This window comes from Zootoca vivipara, chromosome 8 (assembly GCF_963506605.1).
Source record: "Zootoca vivipara chromosome 8, rZooViv1.1, whole genome shotgun sequence".
NCBI lineage: Eukaryota > Metazoa > Chordata > Lepidosauria > Squamata > Lacertidae > Zootoca > Zootoca vivipara.
In genome coordinates, this window is record NC_083283.1 from 58,427,500 (window position 1) to 58,452,148 (window position 24,649).

The window sequence follows — 24,649 nt, forward strand, 5'->3', positions numbered from 1 at the left end:
ATGTACTTTCAAACTGCCTCTCCCTCCCCAAGTCTTCTAGATTGCTCTCCCTTCTTCTCCTACATTCCTGCATAGCTGTCAATCCTCCCTTTTTTTGCGGGAAACTCCCTTATTCCAAGCCACAGCTGTCAACCTTCCCTCTTTTTTTGCTGGAAATTCCCTTATTCCAGCGCCGTTTCCTGCTGCTATCCTGGATTGTTAGATATACCGTAGACCGTCCCCGGGACAGGTGAGGCTGCTGATCCCTTATTTTCAAATCCTAAAGTTGACAGCTATGCATTCCTGCCATTTTTCATCCCACCCTCTTTGTTGCCCCATTTGTTCAGGTGCCATTTTGAGCCCTGAAAAGTAGAGAGAGTTGTGATTTTCTTTCCCACTTCTTCATTCTGCTCTATCTATGGGGAGGAGAGAGTGAGGGGGTAGAAGGTGACCATCCTTCTCATGAGGTGACAAAGGGAGCGGGGGGGGGACTCAGAGGTTTGACGGGTGCCAGGGAGAGTCCACAAGAGTTCCATTGTGCCAACAGGTGCCAAGTTTGCAACCACAGAACTAACCCAGGGGTCCCTAAACTAAGGTCCGGGGGCCAGATCCGGCCCAATCACCTTCTAAATCTGGCCTGCCTGGTGTTTTTACATGAGTAGAATGTGTCCTATTATTTAAAATGCATCTCTGGGTTATTTGTGGGGCATAGGAATTAGTTTATTTATTTATTTTTCAAAATATAGTCCGGCCCCCCACATGGTCTGAGGGACAGTGGACCGGCCCCCTGCTGAAAAAGTTTGCTGACCCCTGAACTAACCTGTTCTCAACAATGAATGCTCATCTCAGCCTCTCTAAAAAAAATTAGTGGGGAACAGGATGGTGTTTAAAATATAACACAAAACAAATGGGTTGTTTCCTTACAAGCACCCTAGTTCAAGGGTAACTTTATAAATACCACTGTTGCCAAGGCCGGATAAAAGACACTTACATAAGATCAACTGACATTAACAGAAGAGGTGTTAAGAGTGTCCTCCAACTCAAGGAATTCCCAGATAACATGAAAGGTAGAACTAGACATGTTTGGAATTCTAGCTGTTCTTAACACTTCCTCTGCCTGCCTGGGTTTCATAACTCAGAGGGGGAAAACAGGTGGGGTGAGGCACTGCAGAGGAAAGGTAGCAGTGGGGTGGCGGGAGAGGGGTGTTAAAGCACCTGCTGCTTTTCATCTGGATATGCCCCCCCCTCCTCACAGAGAACTCTGCTCATCACAAATCTAGAAGTCTCATTTCAAGTCTAGCCTTGATCCCAGAAACAGATTTTAATTAGTACTGCGGTTCCTTCAACCATCATCTGTATGTTATCAGTTTAAAAGATGAAATGATGCAGTGATGGGTGACATTAATTTAACACACACGTAGCAAAAAATGTTATGTATTAAGGGAACCCGTTTTGTAAATATGAACGCACAACCTCAATCCAACAATACCTTGGAGGCCTGGGACTCCAGGGTCTGTACCTACTCTGGACTTCCTCATTCGCCTCTGCAAATGGAGCAATTCCCCTGATGACACCTGGCCCAAAGATGAAAGGGGAAGGAGCACTTCTAGATCAATAGCTCCCCTGCCCTTGGAGTCTGTTGTGCACACTGTTAACACATGCAGGGCTCCAAATTGGAGCGGTGAGCTTGCCGCATTAAATGACTCCTCAAGTCTCTTTTTCTTTCTCCTAGCACTTTCAGAAAATTGCAACCAACCAATTAAAAGGGTTTTTTTTACTCCATTAACTCATTTCCTTGTAACTGACTCATTAACCATTTAAAATACATAATCTGTACCTTGATGTTGGACATACTTTCCAATATTTAATTAAGATAACATTTCCCCAGAACTGGATTGCAGGCGAAAAATTTGCTTTTTAAAGAATCATTAAACACACATTGCTCATTTTTAAAAGGTACATAGGAATTTGTAATAATGCAGAAATGCCATATGCACCAAACATCCATCCCCCCAAATGACTGGCTCGATTTGTGTACCACCATTTTAATCTGCGGTTAATCAATCATGCCTATCAATCAAAGAATGAGCTCAACTCTGCTGTTAGGACGACAATTAATTCTTGGACGCCTCAACAAGTCATCCAAAAACAGAACTGAATTAACGAATAGCTTCCAGCCAAAACCAAAATACTCTTCTCTTTCCACTCAAAAGAAACTGAGTAGTTCTAATTAGAAAGGGAAGAGTTGGGTTGCCTCTAGATGGAGTTTGGACGCAAAATATGTAAGAAATTTAGTGAGTAAAAGAGAATATATAGGAAGGAGGAAGGAAGGAATAGAGAGAGGGGGGCCTTATTTAATCAGACTGTGGACATTTTCAACATTTACCATATACTCCCCACTCACACCAAACACACACACACACTTTTTCTAAAATAACAGCATTTTGGAAGTCACTGTTTTTCATTTCTTCTGCTTCACATGTTTTTCCTACAGACTATGCCCATGCAAAAAGCAGACCTCTTGAACTCCAAAACATTTGTGAAAGAGTGGTGACAGAACAATACTGGGGAAAATAAAGCTTTGTGTGTAATTGAAAAGAGAGATTCTTCCAGGACGGGTTCAAACACCGATCTTGTAGTTTTTGCTTAGCTCTCCCCATCACCACCAATTCCACTTGCTTAATAAATTAGCAAAATAGGTCCTTGTGCAGTGTTACCATTCATTGTATAAACGGCTGGTTCCCAAAGCGCTTCCTAAGAGGACCTACCAGTGGAATTTCATCTTTGTTCGAGACCCACTTAACCTAGAAGTGAACTCTCTCCCTCCCTATATATCTTTGTGCTACAAGGCATTCAAGGCACACTACTAGCAGGCTAGTGATCCATAAATAAAGCCCTCATGACCTGTTGGAGGGACCTTAGTCTCTCTCGGGGAGCCACTGGTTTAATCTCTTGCATCTTTCCTATTCAATACATTTTAAAAAGAACTTTGCAATTAAAGCAATTTTAGAATTCTATTGTGTGCAAAGGAATAAATGCAGGATTTGTTCTCCCCGAACCCTTGGGAAAACATCTCAGTACATTCACCGCAATCTTCATTTGATTTTCTCCACCTGTCTTGGGTTAAAATACCATATCCTACTTGAAATTTTAGCCACACATCCCCAGCATGGATTTATCCTTGTGGGGAGTAAAAATATCTTATTTGATTTTTAAAAGGTTTACTAATTTAAAAATGGATGAGTGGAATTTACAGAAATTTCATGTTCCTTAAATAAATATTATTTGTGTTATAATGTAAAGATAAGTGGAAGAAGATCACAACTCAGACTAATAAAGGAAAGTTTCCTCAATTGATGAGGAGAGAAAGAATTCACAAAACTTAGCGGGCTTTTCAAAAAAAAGTAATCCACTTGTACTTCACTGACTGGTTTTCAGACAAGAAGTATACTTACAATATGTTATATGGAATAGACTTCTGATTTGTCTAGATTGAAAGCACTTGAAAAAGGTTACACATTCATTTGTTTATGTAATTGTTGTACCAGCAGTTTAATGGCGGCAAAGATAGTCAAGCAGAGGCCTACTCTTCCTCTTTAGCCGGACTTCATCTCTGCTATTTTAAAGAACTTTAACATTTCAATGGCACACCAAGCTGCATCATTCTTAGCTCTTGAAATGTAGGGGCCTTTAATTAACAGTAGGAAAGCTGTAAAGGGCAAGGCAGTGAAATAAAATGGAGAAAGAGGCTTTTTTTTTTTTAGTGAGAGAGAGAGAAGTCCAGGAATTGAAGCAAAAAAAAAACCCGATGTTACTAGAAGCAGGCGCTGGTTGGGGGGGGGATTGATGGAAGAGCCCTGAAACCCTAAGGAGGCAATGAAGTGACTGGGAGCAAGAGCGGGCACTGTATACTACTCCTATACCTAATTGACAAAGGGCAGCTTAAAAAATATTTAAGTAAAGATGGAAATAATGGGAACCAAACAGCCAATTCTTGGGCTTCAAGCTTCTAGGTTGCAGAAAACACACATTATTTCAGAGTGTTTCTGTTACCAATCTCCAACACTATAGAAAGGATACTCGACTGTTAAGTCTCCCCTCTCACGCAAAGTGTTCGCCAAAAAATAATCGCACTATTTCATTAGCACTGATAGAAAGCATGACATCTCACACAATTCTGGACGAGCAACACCTTTTATTGGCCCCTTTCGTCTATAAAGCACACTAGATTCTTCTTGCAGGCCCAATTTATGTATTTTATTACTGTATTTTCTTTTAACAAACCTATATTCTGTCTACTTTCTAGGTAAGTCACGGCAGCTAAGAATTCAAAATACCAAAAACATTTTTAAAAAGGTCCCTTGCTTATATTTAATCAATCATAAAACACACACCCCAATATTAAATTCCAAAGAGAAAAAACGGTAACTCCGAGGACTTTTCCACCAGCCGTGTGTTTACTAGCCACCTAAAACAATATAATGATGGGGCCTGAAGCAACTTGCTTAGCCAGGCAACCCTCCCTTGCCCTGCTTGCCATCAACCATGTCTCACCTTGTCAAAGGATCTGACTCAAGCCTTCATGTGATGAACAGAGTATGGAAGGTGGCACAGCCCTTAAGATACCCAGGTCCTATGCCACCCCAAAGAGAGCGCACAGCCCAGGACAAACCACATTGGGTGTCGCTCCCATTGCTTGCATCCACGGTGCCCCCAAAGCACGGCTGATCTTGTTGACCCTCAAGGGCAACCATACCCAAGCTATTCAGACCTTTTAGAAGTTAACACCAGCACCTTGCACTGAGCCTGCAAGGAAAACTGGCAGCCAGTGCATATCATGCAAAATTTGTGTTTCTTGAACAATCAATATTTCTTGAACACAGGTTTTCCAGGCACCAAGTCAAAAGGTTATCAGATCATATGCAGCTTGTGCAATAACTTGTTTCAGCTCCTAATGCATTTCTTAACGGTCAGTCAAACAAAATGCATATCTTTTATAGAGCTGGGAGTTAATAAAATGGTGCAAATTGCTTTTTTTACGGGGCATGTGGTTTAAACATTTTAATTCTGTCTGTTAACAACAACAAAAAACCCCACAGTGATTGTTGTAAGCAGGTTCCTATATGAAGATATCCTGCTTCTATTTTTTTACTTAGTATTCTTGCTCTCAATTGGGTCCCTTACCAGTACATTTCTGTACAGAAGCCATTTTAAATGCTTGCACAGTGTTTTGCTTTTAAAGTGATGTCATAGCAGAGGGGAGAGAGAATGGGAGAAAGGAGGAGCCAGGATAGAGCCAGGAGTTCTTCCTCATACAAACCCAGAAAAACCCACACTCCATTCACTCTTACCTTATTACATATAAATGAGTTAAGAAACCTCACTGTAATAAAAGAATATCAAAAGACTACATTACTACCATGCCACATCTAATTATGAAACCAATTATAACCATTATTGGTATGTTTTTATTGCAGAGATGGAGCTGTACAATAAAAAAAATCAGCTAGCAAATGATTATGATCTTTATTGGACACCATTATCATCCACAGGGAGAATTTCTTTTATTATGGATAAAGAAAAGCAGTTTCTCTGAAAACCCTCCCACCTCTCATTTGGCCGAGCTGTTACATCATGGCCACACCTAATTATTACTTTAGCCAGAAAACCAATTTGGATTTCAGAATCTTAACATGAACAAAACAACGCTCAAATCACAGTAAGAATTTCAACATTTACAATGAGAGAAGCAAGACTGGGAACTTATAAGCCATTTTTTGTTACACCTTACCTCAAAATATTCTTTGGGTACACAGTGGACCACTTCCATTTTAGTACGACAAAGACACAAGTGTGGCTGCGCTGCCATTGTAAAGCTTAGACAACACAATGCGTATAATTGCTAACCCATTGGCTTTAGTACCAACCACTAATAACTATGGGTGCTTTCTAAACACAGTACTACACATAAGCATGTACTCAAAACCTAATGGAATCTGAAGTGTGACTGAGAATTACCAGAAATGTTTTATGCTATAGAGAGGACAGTGCGGCATTATGCTGGAAAGTCAATGCAACTATTCAGAAGCTCACATTTCCTGTAACAGGAGTAAATCCAAGTGACCACAGAGATAATAGTGTCCAGCTCTGCTATCATTAATTAGGGCAAGAAGAGGAAAGAAGCTGTGACCATTTGTGAGAAGGGACTACAGTGCTATCCTTGTTTCCATCCTTGTGCGCAGATTGTGCCTCACCTCATTGCAACATCCCAATTTGGAGAGATGAAGACAATTTTGAAATGGGCAAGCCATTTGGGGAAAGCTTGAAAATCCACCACACAATTTGGGAAAAACACAATTTGGATATATTCTGGCTGTAGAATTGTTTAGTTTTGAGTTAAAAATGAAGACACAATACTGTATTCTGCATTACAAGATCTGGACTCAAGCAAATTTGCTAGATATACATATACATACCAGTAAATACATTGATAGATGATAGATGATGATGATTAGATAGATAGATAGATAGATAGATAGATAGATAGATAGATAGATAGATAGATAGATAGATGTCCTAGATAAGGGGTCAGCAAACTTTTTCAGCTGTGGGCCTGTCCACCGTTCCTCAGACCATGTGGTGGGCCGGACTATATTTTGGGGAGGGGGGAATGAATGAATTCCTATGCCCCACAAATAACCCATAGATGCATTTTAAATAAAAGCACACATTCTACTCATGTAAAAGCACGCTAATTCCCGGAACGTCCGCAGGCCGGATTGAGAAGGCGATTGGGCAGCATCCGGCCCCTGGGCCTTAGGTTGCCAACCCCTGTCCTAGATACATAAGGGATGTGGGTGGCACTATGGTCTAAACCAATGAGCCTCTTGGGCTTGCCGATCAGAAGGTCGGCGATTTAAACCCCTGCAAAAGGTTGAACTCCCATTGCTCTGTCCCAGCTCCTGCCAACCTAGCAGTTCAAAAGCATGCCAGTGCAAGTAGATAAATAGGTACCACTGTGGCGGGGAGCTAAACGGTGTTTCTGTGCGCTCTGGTTTCCTTCACAGTGTTCCATTGCGCCAGAAGCGGTTTAGTCATGCTGGCCACATGACCCAGAAAGTTGTCTGTGGACAAACGCCGGCTCCCTCAGCCTAAAAGTGAGGTGAGCACCGCAACCCCATAGTCGCCTTTGACTGGACTTAGCCGTCCAGGGGTCCTTTACCTTTTACCTTTACCTATATACACACTTTGCAATAAGGACCATCTCTGCTGCAAGTCCTAGGAGAGCTGCTTCTTGCTGTATTGGCCTCTTCCCACCTAGTCCAGGTGGGTGGAGCCCTGACTAACTCCAGCAACGTTAGCAGCCACTATTGCTTAAAGCAGAGCTTTCCAAACTGTGTGTTGCAAGACATTAGCGTGTCGGCTGCAGTAGGTAGGTGTGTCATGCGAGTGCTCCCTGCGCTCTTCCTGGGCCTGGAAAGGGATTACTTTAACCTCCAGTTTGCTAGTAAAACTGAATTACTGCGTCATGAAATGATGCATGTCTAAAAAGTGTGTCAACAACATGAACAGTTTGGAAAGCTCTAGCTTAAAGGGTCTGAGACCATCTTGCCTGCAAGACCTGCTCTTCGGTAGGCCTACAGACTGTCAGGGTTGGGTGTTGTTTAGGAGTTTATTGATGGGCTCGCATTTTAATTGTACAGATGTTTAATTATTGCTGTTCTTGGTATTATGCATTTGTACCTTTATTGTTAGACCTTATTGTGAAATGTGCGGGGACCATTTGATTTTAATTATATAATTACAGAGGTGTTTTGTTGTTCATGGCTACTCAAATTTTGTTTTATTTTTGTAATTACAGTATGTGTATCTTCTGATGTTGTAAATCACCTTCAGCTTGGTTTCACTTTGGGAAAATGGCATACAAATTAACGATGATGATGATGACGATGACGAGGATGAAGCCCCACAATTAGTTCATTTAGCTCAGCAGTGTCTACACTGACTGGCAGCAGCTCTCAAGAATTTCATTATTACTATTTTATTATTTATTAAATTTCATCTCAGGGAAGTTCACTGAATAAAACCTCAAAGTACATAGTAAAAACAAAACATAAAAATCCCTCCCATAAACACATCTTAAAGGATTGCTAATCAACCCAAGGCCTTGTTGAAGACGAACACTTTCAATGGGCACCTAAAGATGTATAATGAATTAGCCAGACAAACCACCCTGGGGTTTCAGGGAGTTTCAGACACGGGTCTTTTCCAGCCCACTTGGAGATGCCAAGATGAGGGCATGGAACTTTCTGTATGGACATAAGTCAATCTGCCACTACATCCCTTTCTCAAGCATTAATGAAATAATTTTCATAATCAAATGGTTATTGATATTTTAGTCCTTTCACCCACTTAACCTAAGCATATAAGAAAAAAACAGAACACCCTTTTTATTAATGTTAGGATATTTACTCAACTAATAGAGGGTAGAGAGGTGGTAGACAGAGTTAAGGCTATTGAACAGAACATATTCCCAACCTGAAAAAACAACTCCCCCCCAAAAAAAAGACCATGAAAACTCAGTACAGGACAGTCAAATGAAAGTTCTTCTTGCGCTCTAGATGCAAACTATGCATCTCAAACTAAGCAAGATTTTCAGTTCATGAAAAACTGCAGTATATAAAGCTAACAAGTGTCTGTCATTAAATCAAAACTGACATCTTTGTTAAGCCTAAAGTACATATAAACTGGCAGCTACCAGATATTCAGACATTAAAATTACAAAGACTACAGATTGGTTGAAAACCTATCAGCGCAGCCACACACGGAGAGGGCATGGGTGTATTTCTCACGCCAATAAATGCAAACACCTGGGAAGAAGGACCTGTGGCATATGTTCCTTCTCAAGGAAAAACTAGGCATTGCTGGACCAAGAGGTGACTGTCAGGTAACAAATAAGGAGGGTGGGAATTTACAGAGAAGAATTGGTGGGGACAATGGAGTGATTAAACCTGCTGCTCACCAATTCTTCCTAGGCCCGCCCTCCGCCCGCCCTCCGCCCACCCGCCCCTCTCTCTCTCTCTCTCTCTCACACACACACACACAGAGGTCTGGGTTCATTTCCAGTGTTGACTAGTGGAGAACTGAGTAGTAGAGGGGGAGAGAATAACTGAAAAATGCAGTGAGGAAAAAAAGAGTAAAGCAGCCCATGTCATTCAGCAAATCTTCCATCCAGATGTCCCTTCATGCCTATTAGAATCAGAAGTCAGTTACACGCTTCGAAATGCCATCTGAACATTGTAACATAGTTGCTATCTATTTCTGAGTCCAAATTATAATATCAAGAAAATCTACAATGAATCACGAGTTTTGTCATTTAATGTCATTCCAACAATCAGTTACAGAAATATTCCAATATACTTCTAGAACATCTAAATCGCCACCACCACCAGCAGCCATGGAACATCTTACAGTGGCGAAAGAGGACCAATATGTTCATTTATTTATTTGATCACTAACAGTAATTTAACAGTATGAAACAAATAAGAACATAAAACACCTATTTCCAGGGATGCTGTAAGCTGCAGCATAACCCACTCAGTTTTTCAGGTGGATTCAAAGGTAAGAAGGTACCTTTGGGTAAGATACATTATGGATCAGATTCCGAAATGTCAAAATTTTATGGTGAATCTAAAATGGGCCCAGATCATGGTTAGGCCTCCATGACAGAAGGCAGCGACATTAATGTAAGGCATCAGGGTGTATAAGAATCAGTCCCAATTACGGCCTTCATGATGCAATAGTATCCATATCCCCGGAAAAAAAGATTCATGCAAAATATCACAACTTTGAGATGTATGATTTAACAACAATGAGTGTTGTAAGGACTTTATTATGTCATAAATTCATGTATCAACAAATTGTACATAGTTAAGTTAAAGATATTTGTAAAATATAAGTAAAAAGTAAATTTGAATAAGTTCTTTTTTTACTTTATAAAAATTTGTGGGATTTATAAAATTGTGTGGGATTTACTATATAATATAAGAAATAATTGAAATTGGAATATTAACGAATGAAATGATTTGTATCAGTGTCTACTTTGGAAAATCTAATAAAGATTACTTAAAAAAAAAATATCACAACTTTATCAGCTAGTGCGAAAGACCTGCAGCAAGAGAGCAGGTAACAGAGAGAAAGGAATTTGCATGGGGGAGGAAGCATCCTCATGCCTTTATCCCGGTTCTTGGGCAACACTACCCCCACTCAAACCCAATCCACTGAAGTGAGGTTTTCACTGCCAACTCACCATGAAGATGAGCTCAGGGGAAGGCTTGCTTCCCCAACCTGCCCCTGCTGCCCAGCATTCAGCAGGGTGGTTCCACTGGATCCCAGGAATACTGGACTAATAATCTCCTTGAGTCAGACAGCAATAGAAAGTGGTTGGTCAGAAGCACTTCACCCAAAGGTGCCTCAGGTTACTTACCTTACCCTCCCTCCAAATTAGTTCCCAGCCTGCCCCAAATGCCAGCTGAAAGAACCAGCCTCCTACCCCCTCACACAATTCCCAAGGTCAAACAAACCTTGCTGCAGATCTTTCGGGAAAATGTCAAACCACTCAATAAAGTGATGGGACACTAAACAGATGTGTCAAAGAAAAATGTGAAAATGTGAAAATGTGAAAAATAAACCCCACCAGAGGTGAAGGTCCATTTCTTGGCCTCCCGGTTCATTCACAGCCTGACCCTGTTAATCCTGTTGAGGTGGAAGGTACTGTACTTCACCAGGAAAGATGCTCCAACATCTCAAACCATGCTAGAGGCACCTTTGAAGGTGTCTCGGAAACTGCAATTAATCCAGAATGTGGCAGCTAGACTGGTGACAGGGAGCTGCCGCTGGGACCATGTAACACCAGCTTGAGATACCTACATTGGCTCCCAGTACACTTCCGAGCACAATTCAAAGTGTTGGTGCTGACCTTTAAAGCCCTAAACAGCCTCAAGTCCAGTATACCTGAACGAGCGTCTCCACCCCCATTGTTCAGCCCGGACACTGAGATCCAGTGCCGAGGGCCTTCTGGCATTCTCTCGCTGCGAGAAGTGGGGTTACAGGGAACCAGGCAGAGGGACTTCTCGGTAGTGGCACCTGCCCTGTGGAACGCCCTCCCATCAGATGTCAAGGAAAACTATCTTACTTTTAAAGGACATCTGAAGGCAGCCCTGTTTAGGGAAGTTTTTAATGTTTAATCCTGTATTGTGTTTTTAATATTTGATTGGAAGCCACCCAGAGTGGCTGGGGAAATCCAGCCAGATGGGCGGGGTATAAATAAATAAATAAATATTGTTGTTGTTATCAATAAACCCTCAATATAATTAAGATTTGGGGGGGGAATTGAAGTTCTCTTTACAACTTGGAAAACAAGAGATTATTCTTCTCTCCCTAATGTTAAAAAATAACCAGCCATCCTCAACACTTTTTCTTAAGGAGTGCATACTTAACTGCCCTACATCTTTTCCAGACCTCAACAAATCTTTTGGGAGAAAATATGCATATCAAAAGCAACTATTTTCATGGCACTAACTATGCCCTAAATACAAACAGAGCATACAAAACTGACAAGACAAAAACCAAAGCAAACACCACAACTATCTGAGATACCTTTCAGAGGCATGCATTTAACATTCACCCAATCTTAAACAAATCCAAAAAATTGCTTCTATTCTCAACACTAATATTTTACCCAAATACTTATTTATTCCCCCCATAGTATCCACCTTGACCACGTAAAGCCATAGCCTAATTCACTGTGTAAATGGACACTCACAATATGTACAAATGGTCGGCTTCCACAAAAGCATCCAACAAGACAAACTTAAAAGAAAAGGCTGCAGTAAATTTCAGAAGGTGTAGGGAGAGATACCCAGAGATCCTAACCACCTTTAAAGAACAGCAACACCCAATCTAGGTATCACTTTTGTAAGGCCAAGCAGGGTCAAAGAAGGTACAGTCCAAAAAGGCGATGTGGCCCAAGTCACATTGAAGGCTGGGTTCCAGGGCAGGCGGGAAAAGACAAAGAGGCAGCAGACGAGCAATGTGTTATAAGGCAATGGAAATAAATGAGTCTGTGACAAGTTGCTCAGACTGGGAAGGTCAAGTCTATGGGTCACAATATGTCTCTTGACCTAGACCACCTGATTCCTCTGAACTAACCAGTTAAGAATCTCTTCTTGTCTGTGTGGACCAACAAGACTCAGGCCAGCCAGATCCAGATAGATAGATAGATAGATAGATAGATAGATAGATAGATAGATAGATAGATAGATGATAGATAGAGACAGACAGGCACACACACACACACACACACACACACACAGAGAGAGAGAGAGAGAGAGAGAGAGAGAGAGAGAGAGAGAGAGAGAGAGAGAGAGAACCTGTGGCCCTCCAGATGTTTATTGTTTATTTCTTTATCCCATCTTTCCTCCAAGGAGCTCAAGGCAGCATAGATTGTTGTACCACTTCACATTTCACCCTCACAACATTCCCCACAAAGTAGGTTGGCCTGAAAGGCAGCGAATGATCCAAGGTCGCCCAGTGAGCTACAAAGCTGAGTAGGGGATTTGAAGCCTGTTCTCCCATGTTTTAGTCTGACGCCACACTGGCTCCAGCTCCAAACATCCCTGACCATTAAACATGCCAACTGGGACTGATTGACACCAACAACATCTGGAGGACCACAGGTTCCTGATGCCTTACACATGCCTCAACATTTCAGAAGCTGTATTTAACAAATGAACATATTTTGGAGCACATAACTGACATGCATAACATAGCTAAATCCCAAGTTTGGCATCAAATCAGTACTTGAGTAAGACCTATTCTGAACAACACTGTTTATTTTACACATACCTTATTCTGAATCACGGAGGTGACCAAGCCATTCAACTACAATTTTCACCGGCTTCCATTTGGAGAAATTCTTCCAACTTATAAATCCAAATATTGGTGTCTTCTTTGGATTATACTGTATTCCACAATGAGAAGGTTAATAAAACATGGCATCTGTCTGGTTCTGGTTGATACAGATTTAGACGTAGCTTGCTGGCAGGTATCCTGATTCAGAGATATTCACACTGTTTACCTATTCAATAGAAATGAAAGGTTGTAAGCTTTGGTATTGGCACATTTCAACAGTTACACTATAAAATAATTCTAAAGCTGTGATTGTAAGCACACATACTTGGACTTAAGTCTGACTGATTTTTAAGTAAGGTCTGTTTTCACCTAAACATGTTTCGAATTCAGGTGGAAGACTCCTGTGAGCCTAGTTTGTGTTCAAAGATGAAAGTATCAGAACAACCCTGATATTCCTTTGGAACAGGGGTGCTCTAGGGGACCACATGCCAATGATGAGTGTGACCATTTGCACACACAAGGGCAATCTGCATCCCCATCAGGGCACTGTGCTCTGCCCAGCCCAGTGCAGAATCTACTGTATAGTTTTCCTTTTTGCTGCTGCAAAACCTGGTAGGGCTTCGGTGGGGGACAGAAAAATGTTTGCTGGGGAGGGTAAACCAGAGCCCCAAACAGCAGGTGAGCCACTCCTGCTTTAGAACAGTGGTTCCCAATTGGGGTTCGCAGACCTCATAAGTAAACCATCCAGGGAATCTGTGGCACCATTCACATAACAAAAGCTACCAATGATAGAGATATGAAAATTTTCAAAAGTAAGGTGTCCATAACTTGGCTTTTGAAAAGCACAGGGTCTGCAGTACTTAGCTCATTGGGAGCCACTGTTCTAGAAGCTTTTATTGCAGTGCAAATCTATGTGTGCCTATTTAAAAAGTAAGCTCCACTGGACTTAATTGGAGTTCCTCCCAGGTAAAGGCATAGAGGATTGCAGCCTAACCCATTTCATCTCAACCACTGTACTTTTACAATTAAGCACCACCCATTTTAGGAGTATTACAGAAGCAACTTTTCCTCAATAGGGTTTTTTTCACATGCATTGGACTTTTAAATCTTACCTCTGGCAACTTATCATTACCCATTAATTCCTCGCAACTACAGCAAAGATGAGTCTGGCGCACAGTTAAGCACAAATTTTATTGAGTTTGGTGCACAGTAAAGCACAAATCCTGTTGTTTGCATAAATCACAAAGTACACAAGAAGACTGACACAATAACTAAAAGAGTATCAAATGGATACCATCCTAGACTCTTAGGCGGTTACAAGTGGGTCCACAAATCTAAAGAGTTACAAACATTATGCTTAACTGCCTGTTAAAGGGAAGATTTCTTAAAGTGACTGGCAACTCAACCCATAGGCAGATACAACTCTGAGGAAATGTGTCGTCCCCCCCCCCAAAGACCATGCTCTCCTGACTTTATAATCTGCATACATTTAAAAGTTTTCTGTTCCTGTAGATTTAGTCGCAAGGTACACTATAACTTCATTACAGTACACTATAACAAAGCCCAAAGGGAAATCTGCATCAGAGAAAGGATGGAAGGAAGAGAGAGGTGCTCAAATCACTTCCTTCTGCCCATCAATTTCCCCCTGAAATTTCCCATCCCTATTTAAATTTCTAACCCTGTGATTTTCCAGACCCATGTTTGCAAGGTAAACATGGATCTGCAATACTAGCAGAAATGAAAGGAACAGATTGCAGAGAGGATCTTCAGGGTCAAGTGAGCCAGCAGGGAAGGCTTAAGCCAGGCATGGCCAAACTTGGCCCTCCATCTGTTTTGGGACTACAATTCCCATAATCCCTGACCACTGGTCCTGTTAGCTAGGGATGATGGGAGTTGTAGCCCCAAATTAGCTCGAGGACCGAGTTTGCTTATGCCTGGCTTAAGCATTCCCTTCCTTCTCACCTCTTCTTCCACGCAAAACAGTGCCTCCAGGGGTGCTTTGCAGTGAGAAAGGGGCTTTGCTGCATTTGACTGTAGTGTAACATACTTAACACTGTTTGAACCACATGGTTAAACTAGCCACAGTTCTCTTCCCAAATATGGTTACAACTCATCTTCTGGAAACTGTGGTCCTACCATTTTTCGATAGGGGTGGCCACGTTAAGTCTCTTGCTGCAAAAACAATGAAGAGTCTGTCTGGTAGCACCGAAAGGACAAGTTGTTGTTGTTGTTATTATTATTGTTGCAGTCATGCTGACTATGGGTATAAGATCCAAGAGACAGCATGCACTTGCATGAGGAATAGTTATCTAACCAAAAAGGACCGATTGTCTTTATTCTAGAATCTAAGCAGCCACCTAGATTTTCAGAAGTGGTATACAGTGGTGCCTCGACTTACGAATTTAATCCATTCCGAAGGCACCTTCGTAGGTCGAAAAATTCATAAGTCGAAAAGCGCCATTGGAAACGTGATTTCCTATAGGAATGCATTGGAAATGGAAAAATTCGTAAGTCGAAGCAACCCCATCTAAAAATTCGTAAGTTGAAAAAACCCTATCTAAAACCGCCGTGGTTTCCGTTCGGATGTCGAGAAATTCGTAAGCGTGTGGCCATTCGCCCCACTAGTAAGTCGAAAAATTCAGTTGTCGAGTCGTTCGTAAGTCGAGGTACCACTGTACCTCTGAATAATATGATGGGCACAAGTGGAGGAAGTATTGTCACACTCATGTCCTGCTTGCAGGCTTCCAATAAGCCACTGTGAGAACAGGGATCTTTTTTCTGTACACGTCTAGGTGATCTTTGTTTTTGTTTTGTTTTTAAGATTTCTAACTAAACTTCACAGCTGATCCCCAAAACCAAAGGCAACCTTTAGGACTGACTATTTAAAAGGCCAACTTCCCTTTTCATAACTTGCTTGGGTTTTACGCGTAGAACAAGTGCACAATGCCCAAATACGCGCCAAGTGCAATTCCTCAACTACAAATCACAATAGCAACTGCACAACCCCCACAATATTTCTATAGGCTTGAAGCTTCTATTGTTGTTGAAAAGCCCTTGGAAAAAGCTTTAAAGCCTCAGGTAAGAAATGGAGTAGGAGAGTTAATAGGGAATCAGTGAAATACATTAAACAAAGATATAAGCAAAAATTAAAGTAATGGGATTAATTTAATAAGAAAACTGAACATTTCAGAAGTTGGAAAATATGAGATATGAGGTGGTACAAGTTAGGAGCCTGATTTCTCTATTTCTCTTCCCACCCCCTCTCCTTTGTAGCTCTATTCTTGAAGTACTCTATTGTTCTGAGCTCTGCTGAGCTTAATGAACTTTGTAAGTATTTCTGGCATTACAGCTTACACTCTCAAACCTTAACATCAGCCCTTAACTGGAAAACTTGTATAGGAATCGCACAACTGGATTCATATGAAGGCCTAGTCACACAGTGTCCAGATTGCCAATACTTTTATCTGTACTACTGATCTTACCAGCCTGGCTCTGTCGGTGGTTACAATACTCAGAAGGTGCTCCAGAATTTCCTACATAGAGAAGGCCTGTGTGTTACTGCACATTAGATCCAGCATTTGTCATTCCAGTACTAGATCCAAGTGCTAGAATTATATTGGTTCAACAAGACCAGCCATGACAGTAAATAATCTATCCATTGCAAGCTCTCCTGTGGATCTACTAACATTTGTGAGAGAAAAGTGAGGAGAAAATGTAGGACGGATATACACTATAAACTTAAAATGGTTTGGTACCAATCCAACTAGCATGGTTTCCTCAAAGATCCTTGGAACATGAAGTTCTACAAGGGCGCTGAAAATCGCACTGAAGATTTCTAGTCCACATCATGGAACTAAACTTTCAAGGATTCCCCGGGGAGGAAAGAAGAATTAAACTAGTGTAAGTCTGTAGTGTAAGAGTCTGCATCAAAATAAAGTATTAAAAGAAGACACGCCTGCAGATATCACTGCAAAACAAATGTGGTGTAAAAGAAATAAGTTGTAGAATGGTAAGTAAATCGAAAGGAACACAGCAACTGGGAAAAGCAGGTAAACAATGGGATTAAGAAAAAAGTGGTTATTGAAAGAAACAGAAAAATTCAGGACAAATGATTTAAATAATAATAAGAAGAGAGCAAATAGGAACATAATGTACCGTAAGTTACCAAAACTTAACAAAAGGGGAGAAATGCCAGAGCTTTGAAACAAACAAAAAGAACACAAGATTTTCACAAGTATACTGGAAAGCTAGGTCAAAGGGGCCTGAAAACTTCCATCTTAATAATGGCCCATTTGACAGTGAAATGTGCTGTCCTAATGGTCCAGCTCCGAACAGCTTTCCAGTTCTACAGAGGTGGAGAAGTTTCTGCTGGTACATACATTTATGCCTCCACAAACTCACACATCAACAAAGAACCAGCATTCACCTGCATCTCACCCAAGCAGATTCAATGTAGACCACACCTTCCAAAATGTCCACCTTCCCTTCAATCTGATCATTTCAGCATCCCATTCTTGGTTCAGCCAGCACCCCCCAGTCACAAAAAACACTCTTCCCAGTCACTGTCCTGAGAATCCACATCTCAAGCAAGAGGCAGTCTCTTCCCCCCCCCCCTTCTTGGTGCCCGCCAAACTGCATTACATAAGCAGATCCAAATTGACAGAATTGCAGGCATTAACAAAATCAACATCATACCCCCAGCGTATTAACATCCAGACCCAAGTGGATTCCACACTAGCCTGATGCACACATCCCAACCTCTCTAACGCAGTTTCCACTTAACACTTTCAGTTGATAACAAAGCCACAAAGGGAAGAGGGGGAGAGAAACAGCAGAAGTAACTCACCTTCCTTCTCCTCTTAACTTAAGACCAAATATATATATATTAAAATTAAAAACCAGGACTCTCTGAGGAGTAGCTGGAACATCCTACAAAGTCTTTGGGAGAAGTTGGAGAAGTCTGAATAAACTGTTGAAAAGACCAGATAAACCCAGAAGGGGAGATGGAGAGTTCATCGGAGTTTCCTCTTTTGTTCAAGTTCCCTGAGCAGACAAAGAACCAGCAAGCGGCAGCAGGTTTCTCCCTCTCACCCCCTTTCCCTCCCCCTCCCTCTCCCCACCCACCCCCATCCAAGAGCACCTCAAGTCTAACTTCAGCCTTCCCTTCTTCTTTTGAACAGATCCTGCCCTGCAACTTTTTTTCTCCCCCCCCCCAAAAGAAGCCTCTCGTAGACTTCCCTTTGCGCCTCATCACAGCCTCCAGTTCAAAACTTCCCTCTAACTGAGCCTCCCAGAAAAACAATTTTAATGGAGGCGGGAGGGGGCAAGGAGGAGAATCTCTCAAATCATTATTTCCGGTAGATGCACCTCTTTGTTTGGATTCCCCTTGACGGTCATTGAGAACAATTCCCCTCGGTATTCGGGCTAGGCTCGATTCCCCTTCCCAGACTCCTCCCCTTACGATTCCCAAGAACAAGGTCTTGATTTCCCGAAAATGGGGAAGATATCCTCACACCCGAAGTGAAGGGGGGGAGGGAGGTGCAGGATAGGGGAGGCCAGCAAAATGTGAGGTTAACACGTTTCCCTTTCACTTTTGGAAACGTATCCATCCAGCCAAGGGGGACAAAAGCGTCCTCGCGCAAAGGAGATCGGCAGCAACCAGCTTTTGACATCTCTCTCTACCTGTTGCACAGCGAGAGGGAGGGAGCGGTGGGAACGAGAGCACCCGGCAGCCCACAATAATAGGGACTCGCCAGGCTTTTCACCTGTCCTCCCTGAATAGGGACTACTGGAGCCGCTTCCCAAAATGAAAGGGGAGGAGGTTGAGGAACGCAAAGAGTGTGGGGACTATGGAAGAAAGCAAAAAAACAGTCCTTCCCCCACCCGCCGCCTCCAATTCTCATCTACAAACCATCGTTTTCAGTCGTCTCCCAAAAGCAACAAGTCTCAGTCCCAGCCTGTTCGTTCCACTTGCTCCATATTTTTATCAATGAGAAGGAGGGGAAGTACACAAACACACACCGACGCCAAGAGCACATTCTAATCCCAGACTAAACTGCCTGCCATTGAGGCTACAGCTTCCTAACTAACGCACACAAGCAAAGGCCGGGCTGGGTGGGAGGGGGGGGTATTTAACACACAAAAAGAAAACTTTTGCTGCTATAAGGTCCCGCTGTTTTGGGGAGGATGGGGAGAGAAGAATAGTTAAAGTTCGCGGCGCTCCACAAAAGAGAAACGCAACTCACCTTAGGAGACAGAAGGATAACCCCTTCCGCTTTCTCCTCCTTCCTCTTTCAAACGGTTGGACGGAGCGGGGGGGGGGGGAAGGAGAAAACAATGCAATTGCTGCGGGTCCGTCTATCTGAGCTAAGTGGCTCTCCCTCGCCCGCCGCCCCTCGGGTGTGCGCCCGCTCCTCGCGTCCCCCGGCACCAAACAAAGGCGCAGCCAAGAGCTCGGGCTTTCTTTGCGCTTAACTTTTTTCTCACGTCGATCCCGCCTCTGCAACTTTTACCCAAGCCGAGTGCCTCGTTGTGGAAACGTTAAAAGTACACAAAAGGAAAAATGAAGGCACCCCCCCTGAGCCGCCGCTATTGCATTGTGCCATCCTCCATGCGATCTCGCTCTTAAAAAAGTAATACCCCTCAGCAAACAAGTCTTAGAAGCGGGGTGGGGGAAGGGGATGTAGATCATAGCTAGCCTGGAAGTTGGGGGAAGTCCACATGGGTAGACTGATTCCTCTCTCTTTCCAATGGCCTGCGCGCGCTTTGTTTTGGATACCACGAGTAAAGGCGTAGTTAACCCCAAGGAGGAGGGGGAGAAAACGCTGGGCGCGTTGCGGCGCCAAATCCCTTTGTGCGCACGTGCGCGCGAAGTTGAGGAGATGTTCCGACCGCGCCTTGTTCTTGAGCAACGAGTTGCGGCCGGGCCTCCCCTTAGGCCCCCTCGCAGAACAGCGCCTGCCCGAGCAAGCAGCGCCCGGAGAGCACCGCAGCACTTCTCCTCCAGTCCCGACGGCTAACTTCCACCAAGGCCGCGCCAATATGCTCTTGGGGGGAAAAACAAAAAGTGAAAAACAAGCTTAATTCGGAGTTGGTTCCCTACAATGTCCCCATGTCGCTTTACCTACTTTGCCGGTCTACACCTGCAGGGAAGTTGGGCGGTAGAATGGATTGCACCACTTTAGACAGCAGGTGAGAGAGGGCCAGTTTAAAACAACAAGGAACAAACCTGAAATCAAAACATTTAGGGCATTAGAGTTCCTCCCAACTCTACAGTTCTCTCGATTCTGCTGCCTAAAAACCCAGCGGCTATTTGCTGCTGTCTTCTCTTGTCTTCTGCTTGAAAAAGGAGGCGCCGACTCATAGACGCTCCCTACTGCCATGGCAATGTGAACACCATGGAATAGAATATGCAAGCTAACTACAGTACTGCTGCTTGGAAATGTAGGTAGGGGGATACAACATGTTTCAGTGATAAAGCCATAATTCAAGTTAGTGACTTCTGAGAATGGAGCTGGGTGTTGGTGGTGTGTCATGGACGCTAAACACTGAATATGAAAGTATGATTTTATATATCTGGTGCCTGACTTGGATTAGAACCTACCTTGCGAGACTCAACTCTTCCACAGCATCCTTGAAAATGGTGGAATCCTGACCTTGTGGGATGGGCATCAGTGGCACTATGGCAAGGTGGTCGTCTTCCTACCTGCAGGGCCATCTCCGGAGACATGCATTGGGAGAGTTCCCTTAAGCCCCCTGGTGTTTACAGTTCACTGTTTTACCCACATGAAGTTGCAGGGAGTGGTCATTGGGCGTTTTGGAGCAAGGTGTCATCATTGCACTGATGATGCGCATCGCTGTTTCTCCATTGCATCTGAGTCAGATGAGGCTGTGCAAGCCCCGGGTGCAGTGGTGGATGGGACGAGAATAAACGGAGCTGTGTCCTGCAAAGACAAAGGCTTTGTGGGTAAGAGGTTCCTATGCACAAGAGTTAGCCTGTTCTGGTTAGGTTTGCACTTAATCTGAAGGAGTTGGAGGGTAGTGGTCCATCTTTATCACAAATGTCCCAAGTGACCTCTGTGACTAGGTGTGCCTTCAACCATCTTTGCCTGATATTCCAGCTGTGACCATTCCTGGACCAAGGTAAAATAAAAAAATTCCTTCAGTAGCACTATTCAGTAGGTATCTGAAGAAGTGTGCATGCACACGAAAGCTCATACCAAAATAAAAACTTAGTTGGTCTTTAAGGTGCTACTGAAGGAATTTTTTTATTTTGCTTCGACTCAGACCAACACGGCTACCTACCTGTAACTGGACCAAGGTAGTCTGACTACAGTGGTCTATGCATTGGTAACCTCAATACTTTACTGCTGTTCACTACTGTGGGGCTGCCCTTGTATCTCTAGCATGTCTTGTATCCCATTGCAGTAATCTAGCCGAAGAATTTACGGTAGTTGAATATCACCCCCCAAAAAAATTTCCTTAATTTTTTAATGACTGCATGGTGGCTGTAGAAATAGGCTTTATCCCGACTCTCAAATAAGTCCAATCCATTTACCGTCCTTTTACTAGACCGCCTGTCCACACACAGGTTTAAAAGCAGGTTTTTAAAAAAGTGAAGTGAACCTTTTGCAAATACTTCTCTGTCTGTTGACCTAGGGGAGATTCCTATTTAACCAATCAACCATTTGTTTATTTTAAAGAAATTATATCCCATTCAAAAGAATATTTTCTAACACAGCTCTACTTAATTTTTAGGAAAAACAGCATATAGGAATAATAGTGTATCACAAATTAAAAGAAGTTCATTGCTATTTGTTGTTTCAAGCCTCATAGAACTGAAGGTTACAGGTGTTGATCTAGTAGTCCTACACATAACGTTGGAAACAATGCAAAAATACTTGCCTGTGGCTTGCTGGGACATTTTTAAAAGGGGCATCATAGTGTTCTAATCCGGTGAAAAAAGTTGTCTTTTACTATCAGATGTAGCTGTGCACTTTAGATGGGACCCAAAAGAGCTGTAAAATAGCAACAGAAGACTTAATAAAGTCATTTTTCGTCCCCGTGTCTTGCCATCCCAATCTAATATCTCTCAACCACAGAAATTCATTTATCACTTTGTTTCACTTCAGCCCAGTCCTTCCCATCATGTAGCTCACATTCAGCCACAATTAGATAATACTACATGTATATTTTTCCCTTGTGAGCTTCAGGAGGCCCAAGGAGATATATTTCTACAAGATTAAAAATTATCCTTGCACATCAGGATCTTTCTACTACTAAGTCTTAAGGTTTCCACTGAGCTAAGATTTTGTCCTCTTGGCCATTTGCCAGGATTGGAGGCTGCAAACACAGAAAAGATTCCAAGTGAGCACCCATCTTCTCCAAAGTGCAGAAGTTGCAATTATCTGGATGTGAAAAAATAACACATTTTGCCACCTTTAATTCTTTTATTTCTTTAAAACGTTGTTAAAATAGTTTATGCTGCCTTTCTGGGCATCTGACCATCCAAAGCAGTTTACAACTAAAAACAACAGTAAGATAAAAGAACAACAATACAAAATTCTAAAACTTAAAACTACCGGTACAACTCAGCAATATCCCATAGAGCTGGTGGGAAAGCATAGTTCAACCATACTATCACCCAGCTAATTTACATCATGCCTTGAAGGCCAATTGAAAAACATGGGTTTTCAGGGGCTTCCTATAAGCCAGCATGTAGACATCTGACATAGGTCCAACGTAAGAAAATTCTATAGCCATGTGACCACCATAGAGTTAGAACTGTCCCTTATGGCCATCCACCTTAATAGACCTAGGATGCAAGGAGGACCAGAAGGTCAGCAGTTGGAATCCACACGATAGGGTGAGATCCTGTTGCTCCGTCCCAGCTTCTGCCAGCCTAGCAGTTTGAAAGCACACCAGTGCAAGTAGATAAATAGGTACCGCTGCAGTGGGAAGGTAAACGGCGTTTCTGTGCACTCTGGCTTCCATCACAGTTGCACCAGAAGTGGTTTAGTCATGCTGGCCACATGACCCAGAAAGTTGTCTGTGGACAAACGGCGGCTCCCTTGGCCTGAAAGCGAGATGAGCGCCACACCCCATAATCACCTTTGACTGGGCTTAGCAATCCAGGGATCCTTTACCTTTTTTTTTACAAGGAGGACATACAGTCATACCTCTGGTTATGTTCGCTGCGGGTTGCGTACATCATGGGTTACGAACACGCCGAACCCAGAAGTGCCGGAACGGGTTACTTCTGGGTTTGGCAATTCGCGCAGACACAGATGTGCCGAATGACATCACACGCATGCGCAGAAGTGCCGAATCGTGCAGCGAGCATACACAGATTCGGCGCTTCAGGTTTCGTACTGTTCTGGATGCGAACGGGGCTCTGGAATGGATCCCGTTCACATCCAGAGGTACCACTGTATAATAAATACAATTTTGCAGCATGTTTTTAGTGAGAATGTGTTTTGGACTTGGTCTTCCAGTTCCACCAGGCAGGTAAAATGTTCTGCTCAAAGCAGAACTCAAAGCCCTTCAGTCAAGTAAAGCTTTTCATTTATAACCACGGGCTGCTGCCACCCTAGGCAGTCAGGCTAGGACAGACAAGGGAGCATTCCTTGGAAATACATTATGCTTATGCACTTTGATGTTAGATCAAAGGGGGTGAGAGACTTGGCTGCTCTAGAAGAACAGGAACTGTCACAGGTGCTGATGTGGCTACTCTAGAGTAACGACTCCTCGCAGCATAGTCCTTTTAGACTTTTATTAAGTGCTGATTATTTACAGTGCTCAGAGCGATCTATATATATATGCTTACGGTGAGGTGTCAGTACCTCCGAATGGAGATTGGCGCGTTTTCTTCCAGCAAAGAAGCTTTGGGAGACCCAGCCTCTTCCCCCTACGTTTTCGGCGCAATTCCGGAGTTGGGGGAATTGGCCTTTCCCCCGGGCTCCCCCCTTCCTGTCCCACCTGGGTCATGGGCTCCGCAACCTTGCCTGAGCCTCGGACACCACTTCCTGATTCTCCGCTGGAGGCAGAGCTCTCCCTGCTCTCCCCAGCGCTTGGGGATGGGCTGGAACTTAAGATGGGAGGGACTTCCCTGTATCCCTTGTCCCTCACAGGAACTCTTTACACTCTCAGATGCCTTCAGCCTGAGGTGCCAGAAGGATTGCTTCTCCACATATGTGCCTTCAACAGAGGCCTTCCTTAGTGTGTTCCTGCCATAGGAGGTGCAGCCTTCTCGGCGGTGGTGTCTCACCCAGCACTTGCATCAATGTCATTTTGGCACAAGGTGAAGATCTTTATTATTTTCCCAGGCTTCTTAATCACGCCTCTTTTACTGCTGCCAGTTACTTCCATTCTGCTTTGTATTCCCCCCCCCTTCTAACTGTTTCCCTCCCCCAAGCTATTGTTTTAATGGTATTGTTCTAAATTTGTTTTTGCCGTAATTTCAATTCCGTGTAAACTGCCCTAGGAACCGATGGAAAAGCAATATATGATCCTCTAATAAATTAGAAAGAGCATTAGAAAACTCAACTGGTGGCGTGTATGCCCCCTTCCCATTCTTATTCTATGCAAATGTCCCCAAGATCAGCCAAAGAGTTTGCTCTGTCTGTCTTCAGAGTTGTTAGACCCAGACCTCGGTCTTGATGAGACATTCTCTGAAGAGGAGAGGGAGCCAGAAGCTGTGTTTGACCCTTTTACAAATGGTGTCTTAAGAACTTCATCGCTCCTGAGGCACAGGATACCT

The 24,649-nt window shown here is 43.0% G+C and overlaps 1 long non-coding RNA gene across 1 annotated transcript in view; it reads right to left on the minus strand.

The window, feature by feature from the left end:
* Positions 1–19,672, minus strand: part of LOC118089812 (uncharacterized) — a 160,924-nt gene extending 141,252 nt beyond the window's left edge. The window contains exons 1-2 of the long non-coding RNA XR_009558047.1: positions 19,137–19,672; positions 12,886–13,117 (exon numbers count right to left, since the gene is read on the minus strand). This is a non-coding gene — a long non-coding RNA (uncharacterized LOC118089812). The remainder of the gene's footprint in view (positions 1–12,885; positions 13,118–19,136) is intronic.
* Between the last annotated feature and the right edge of the window lie 4,977 nt (positions 19,673–24,649).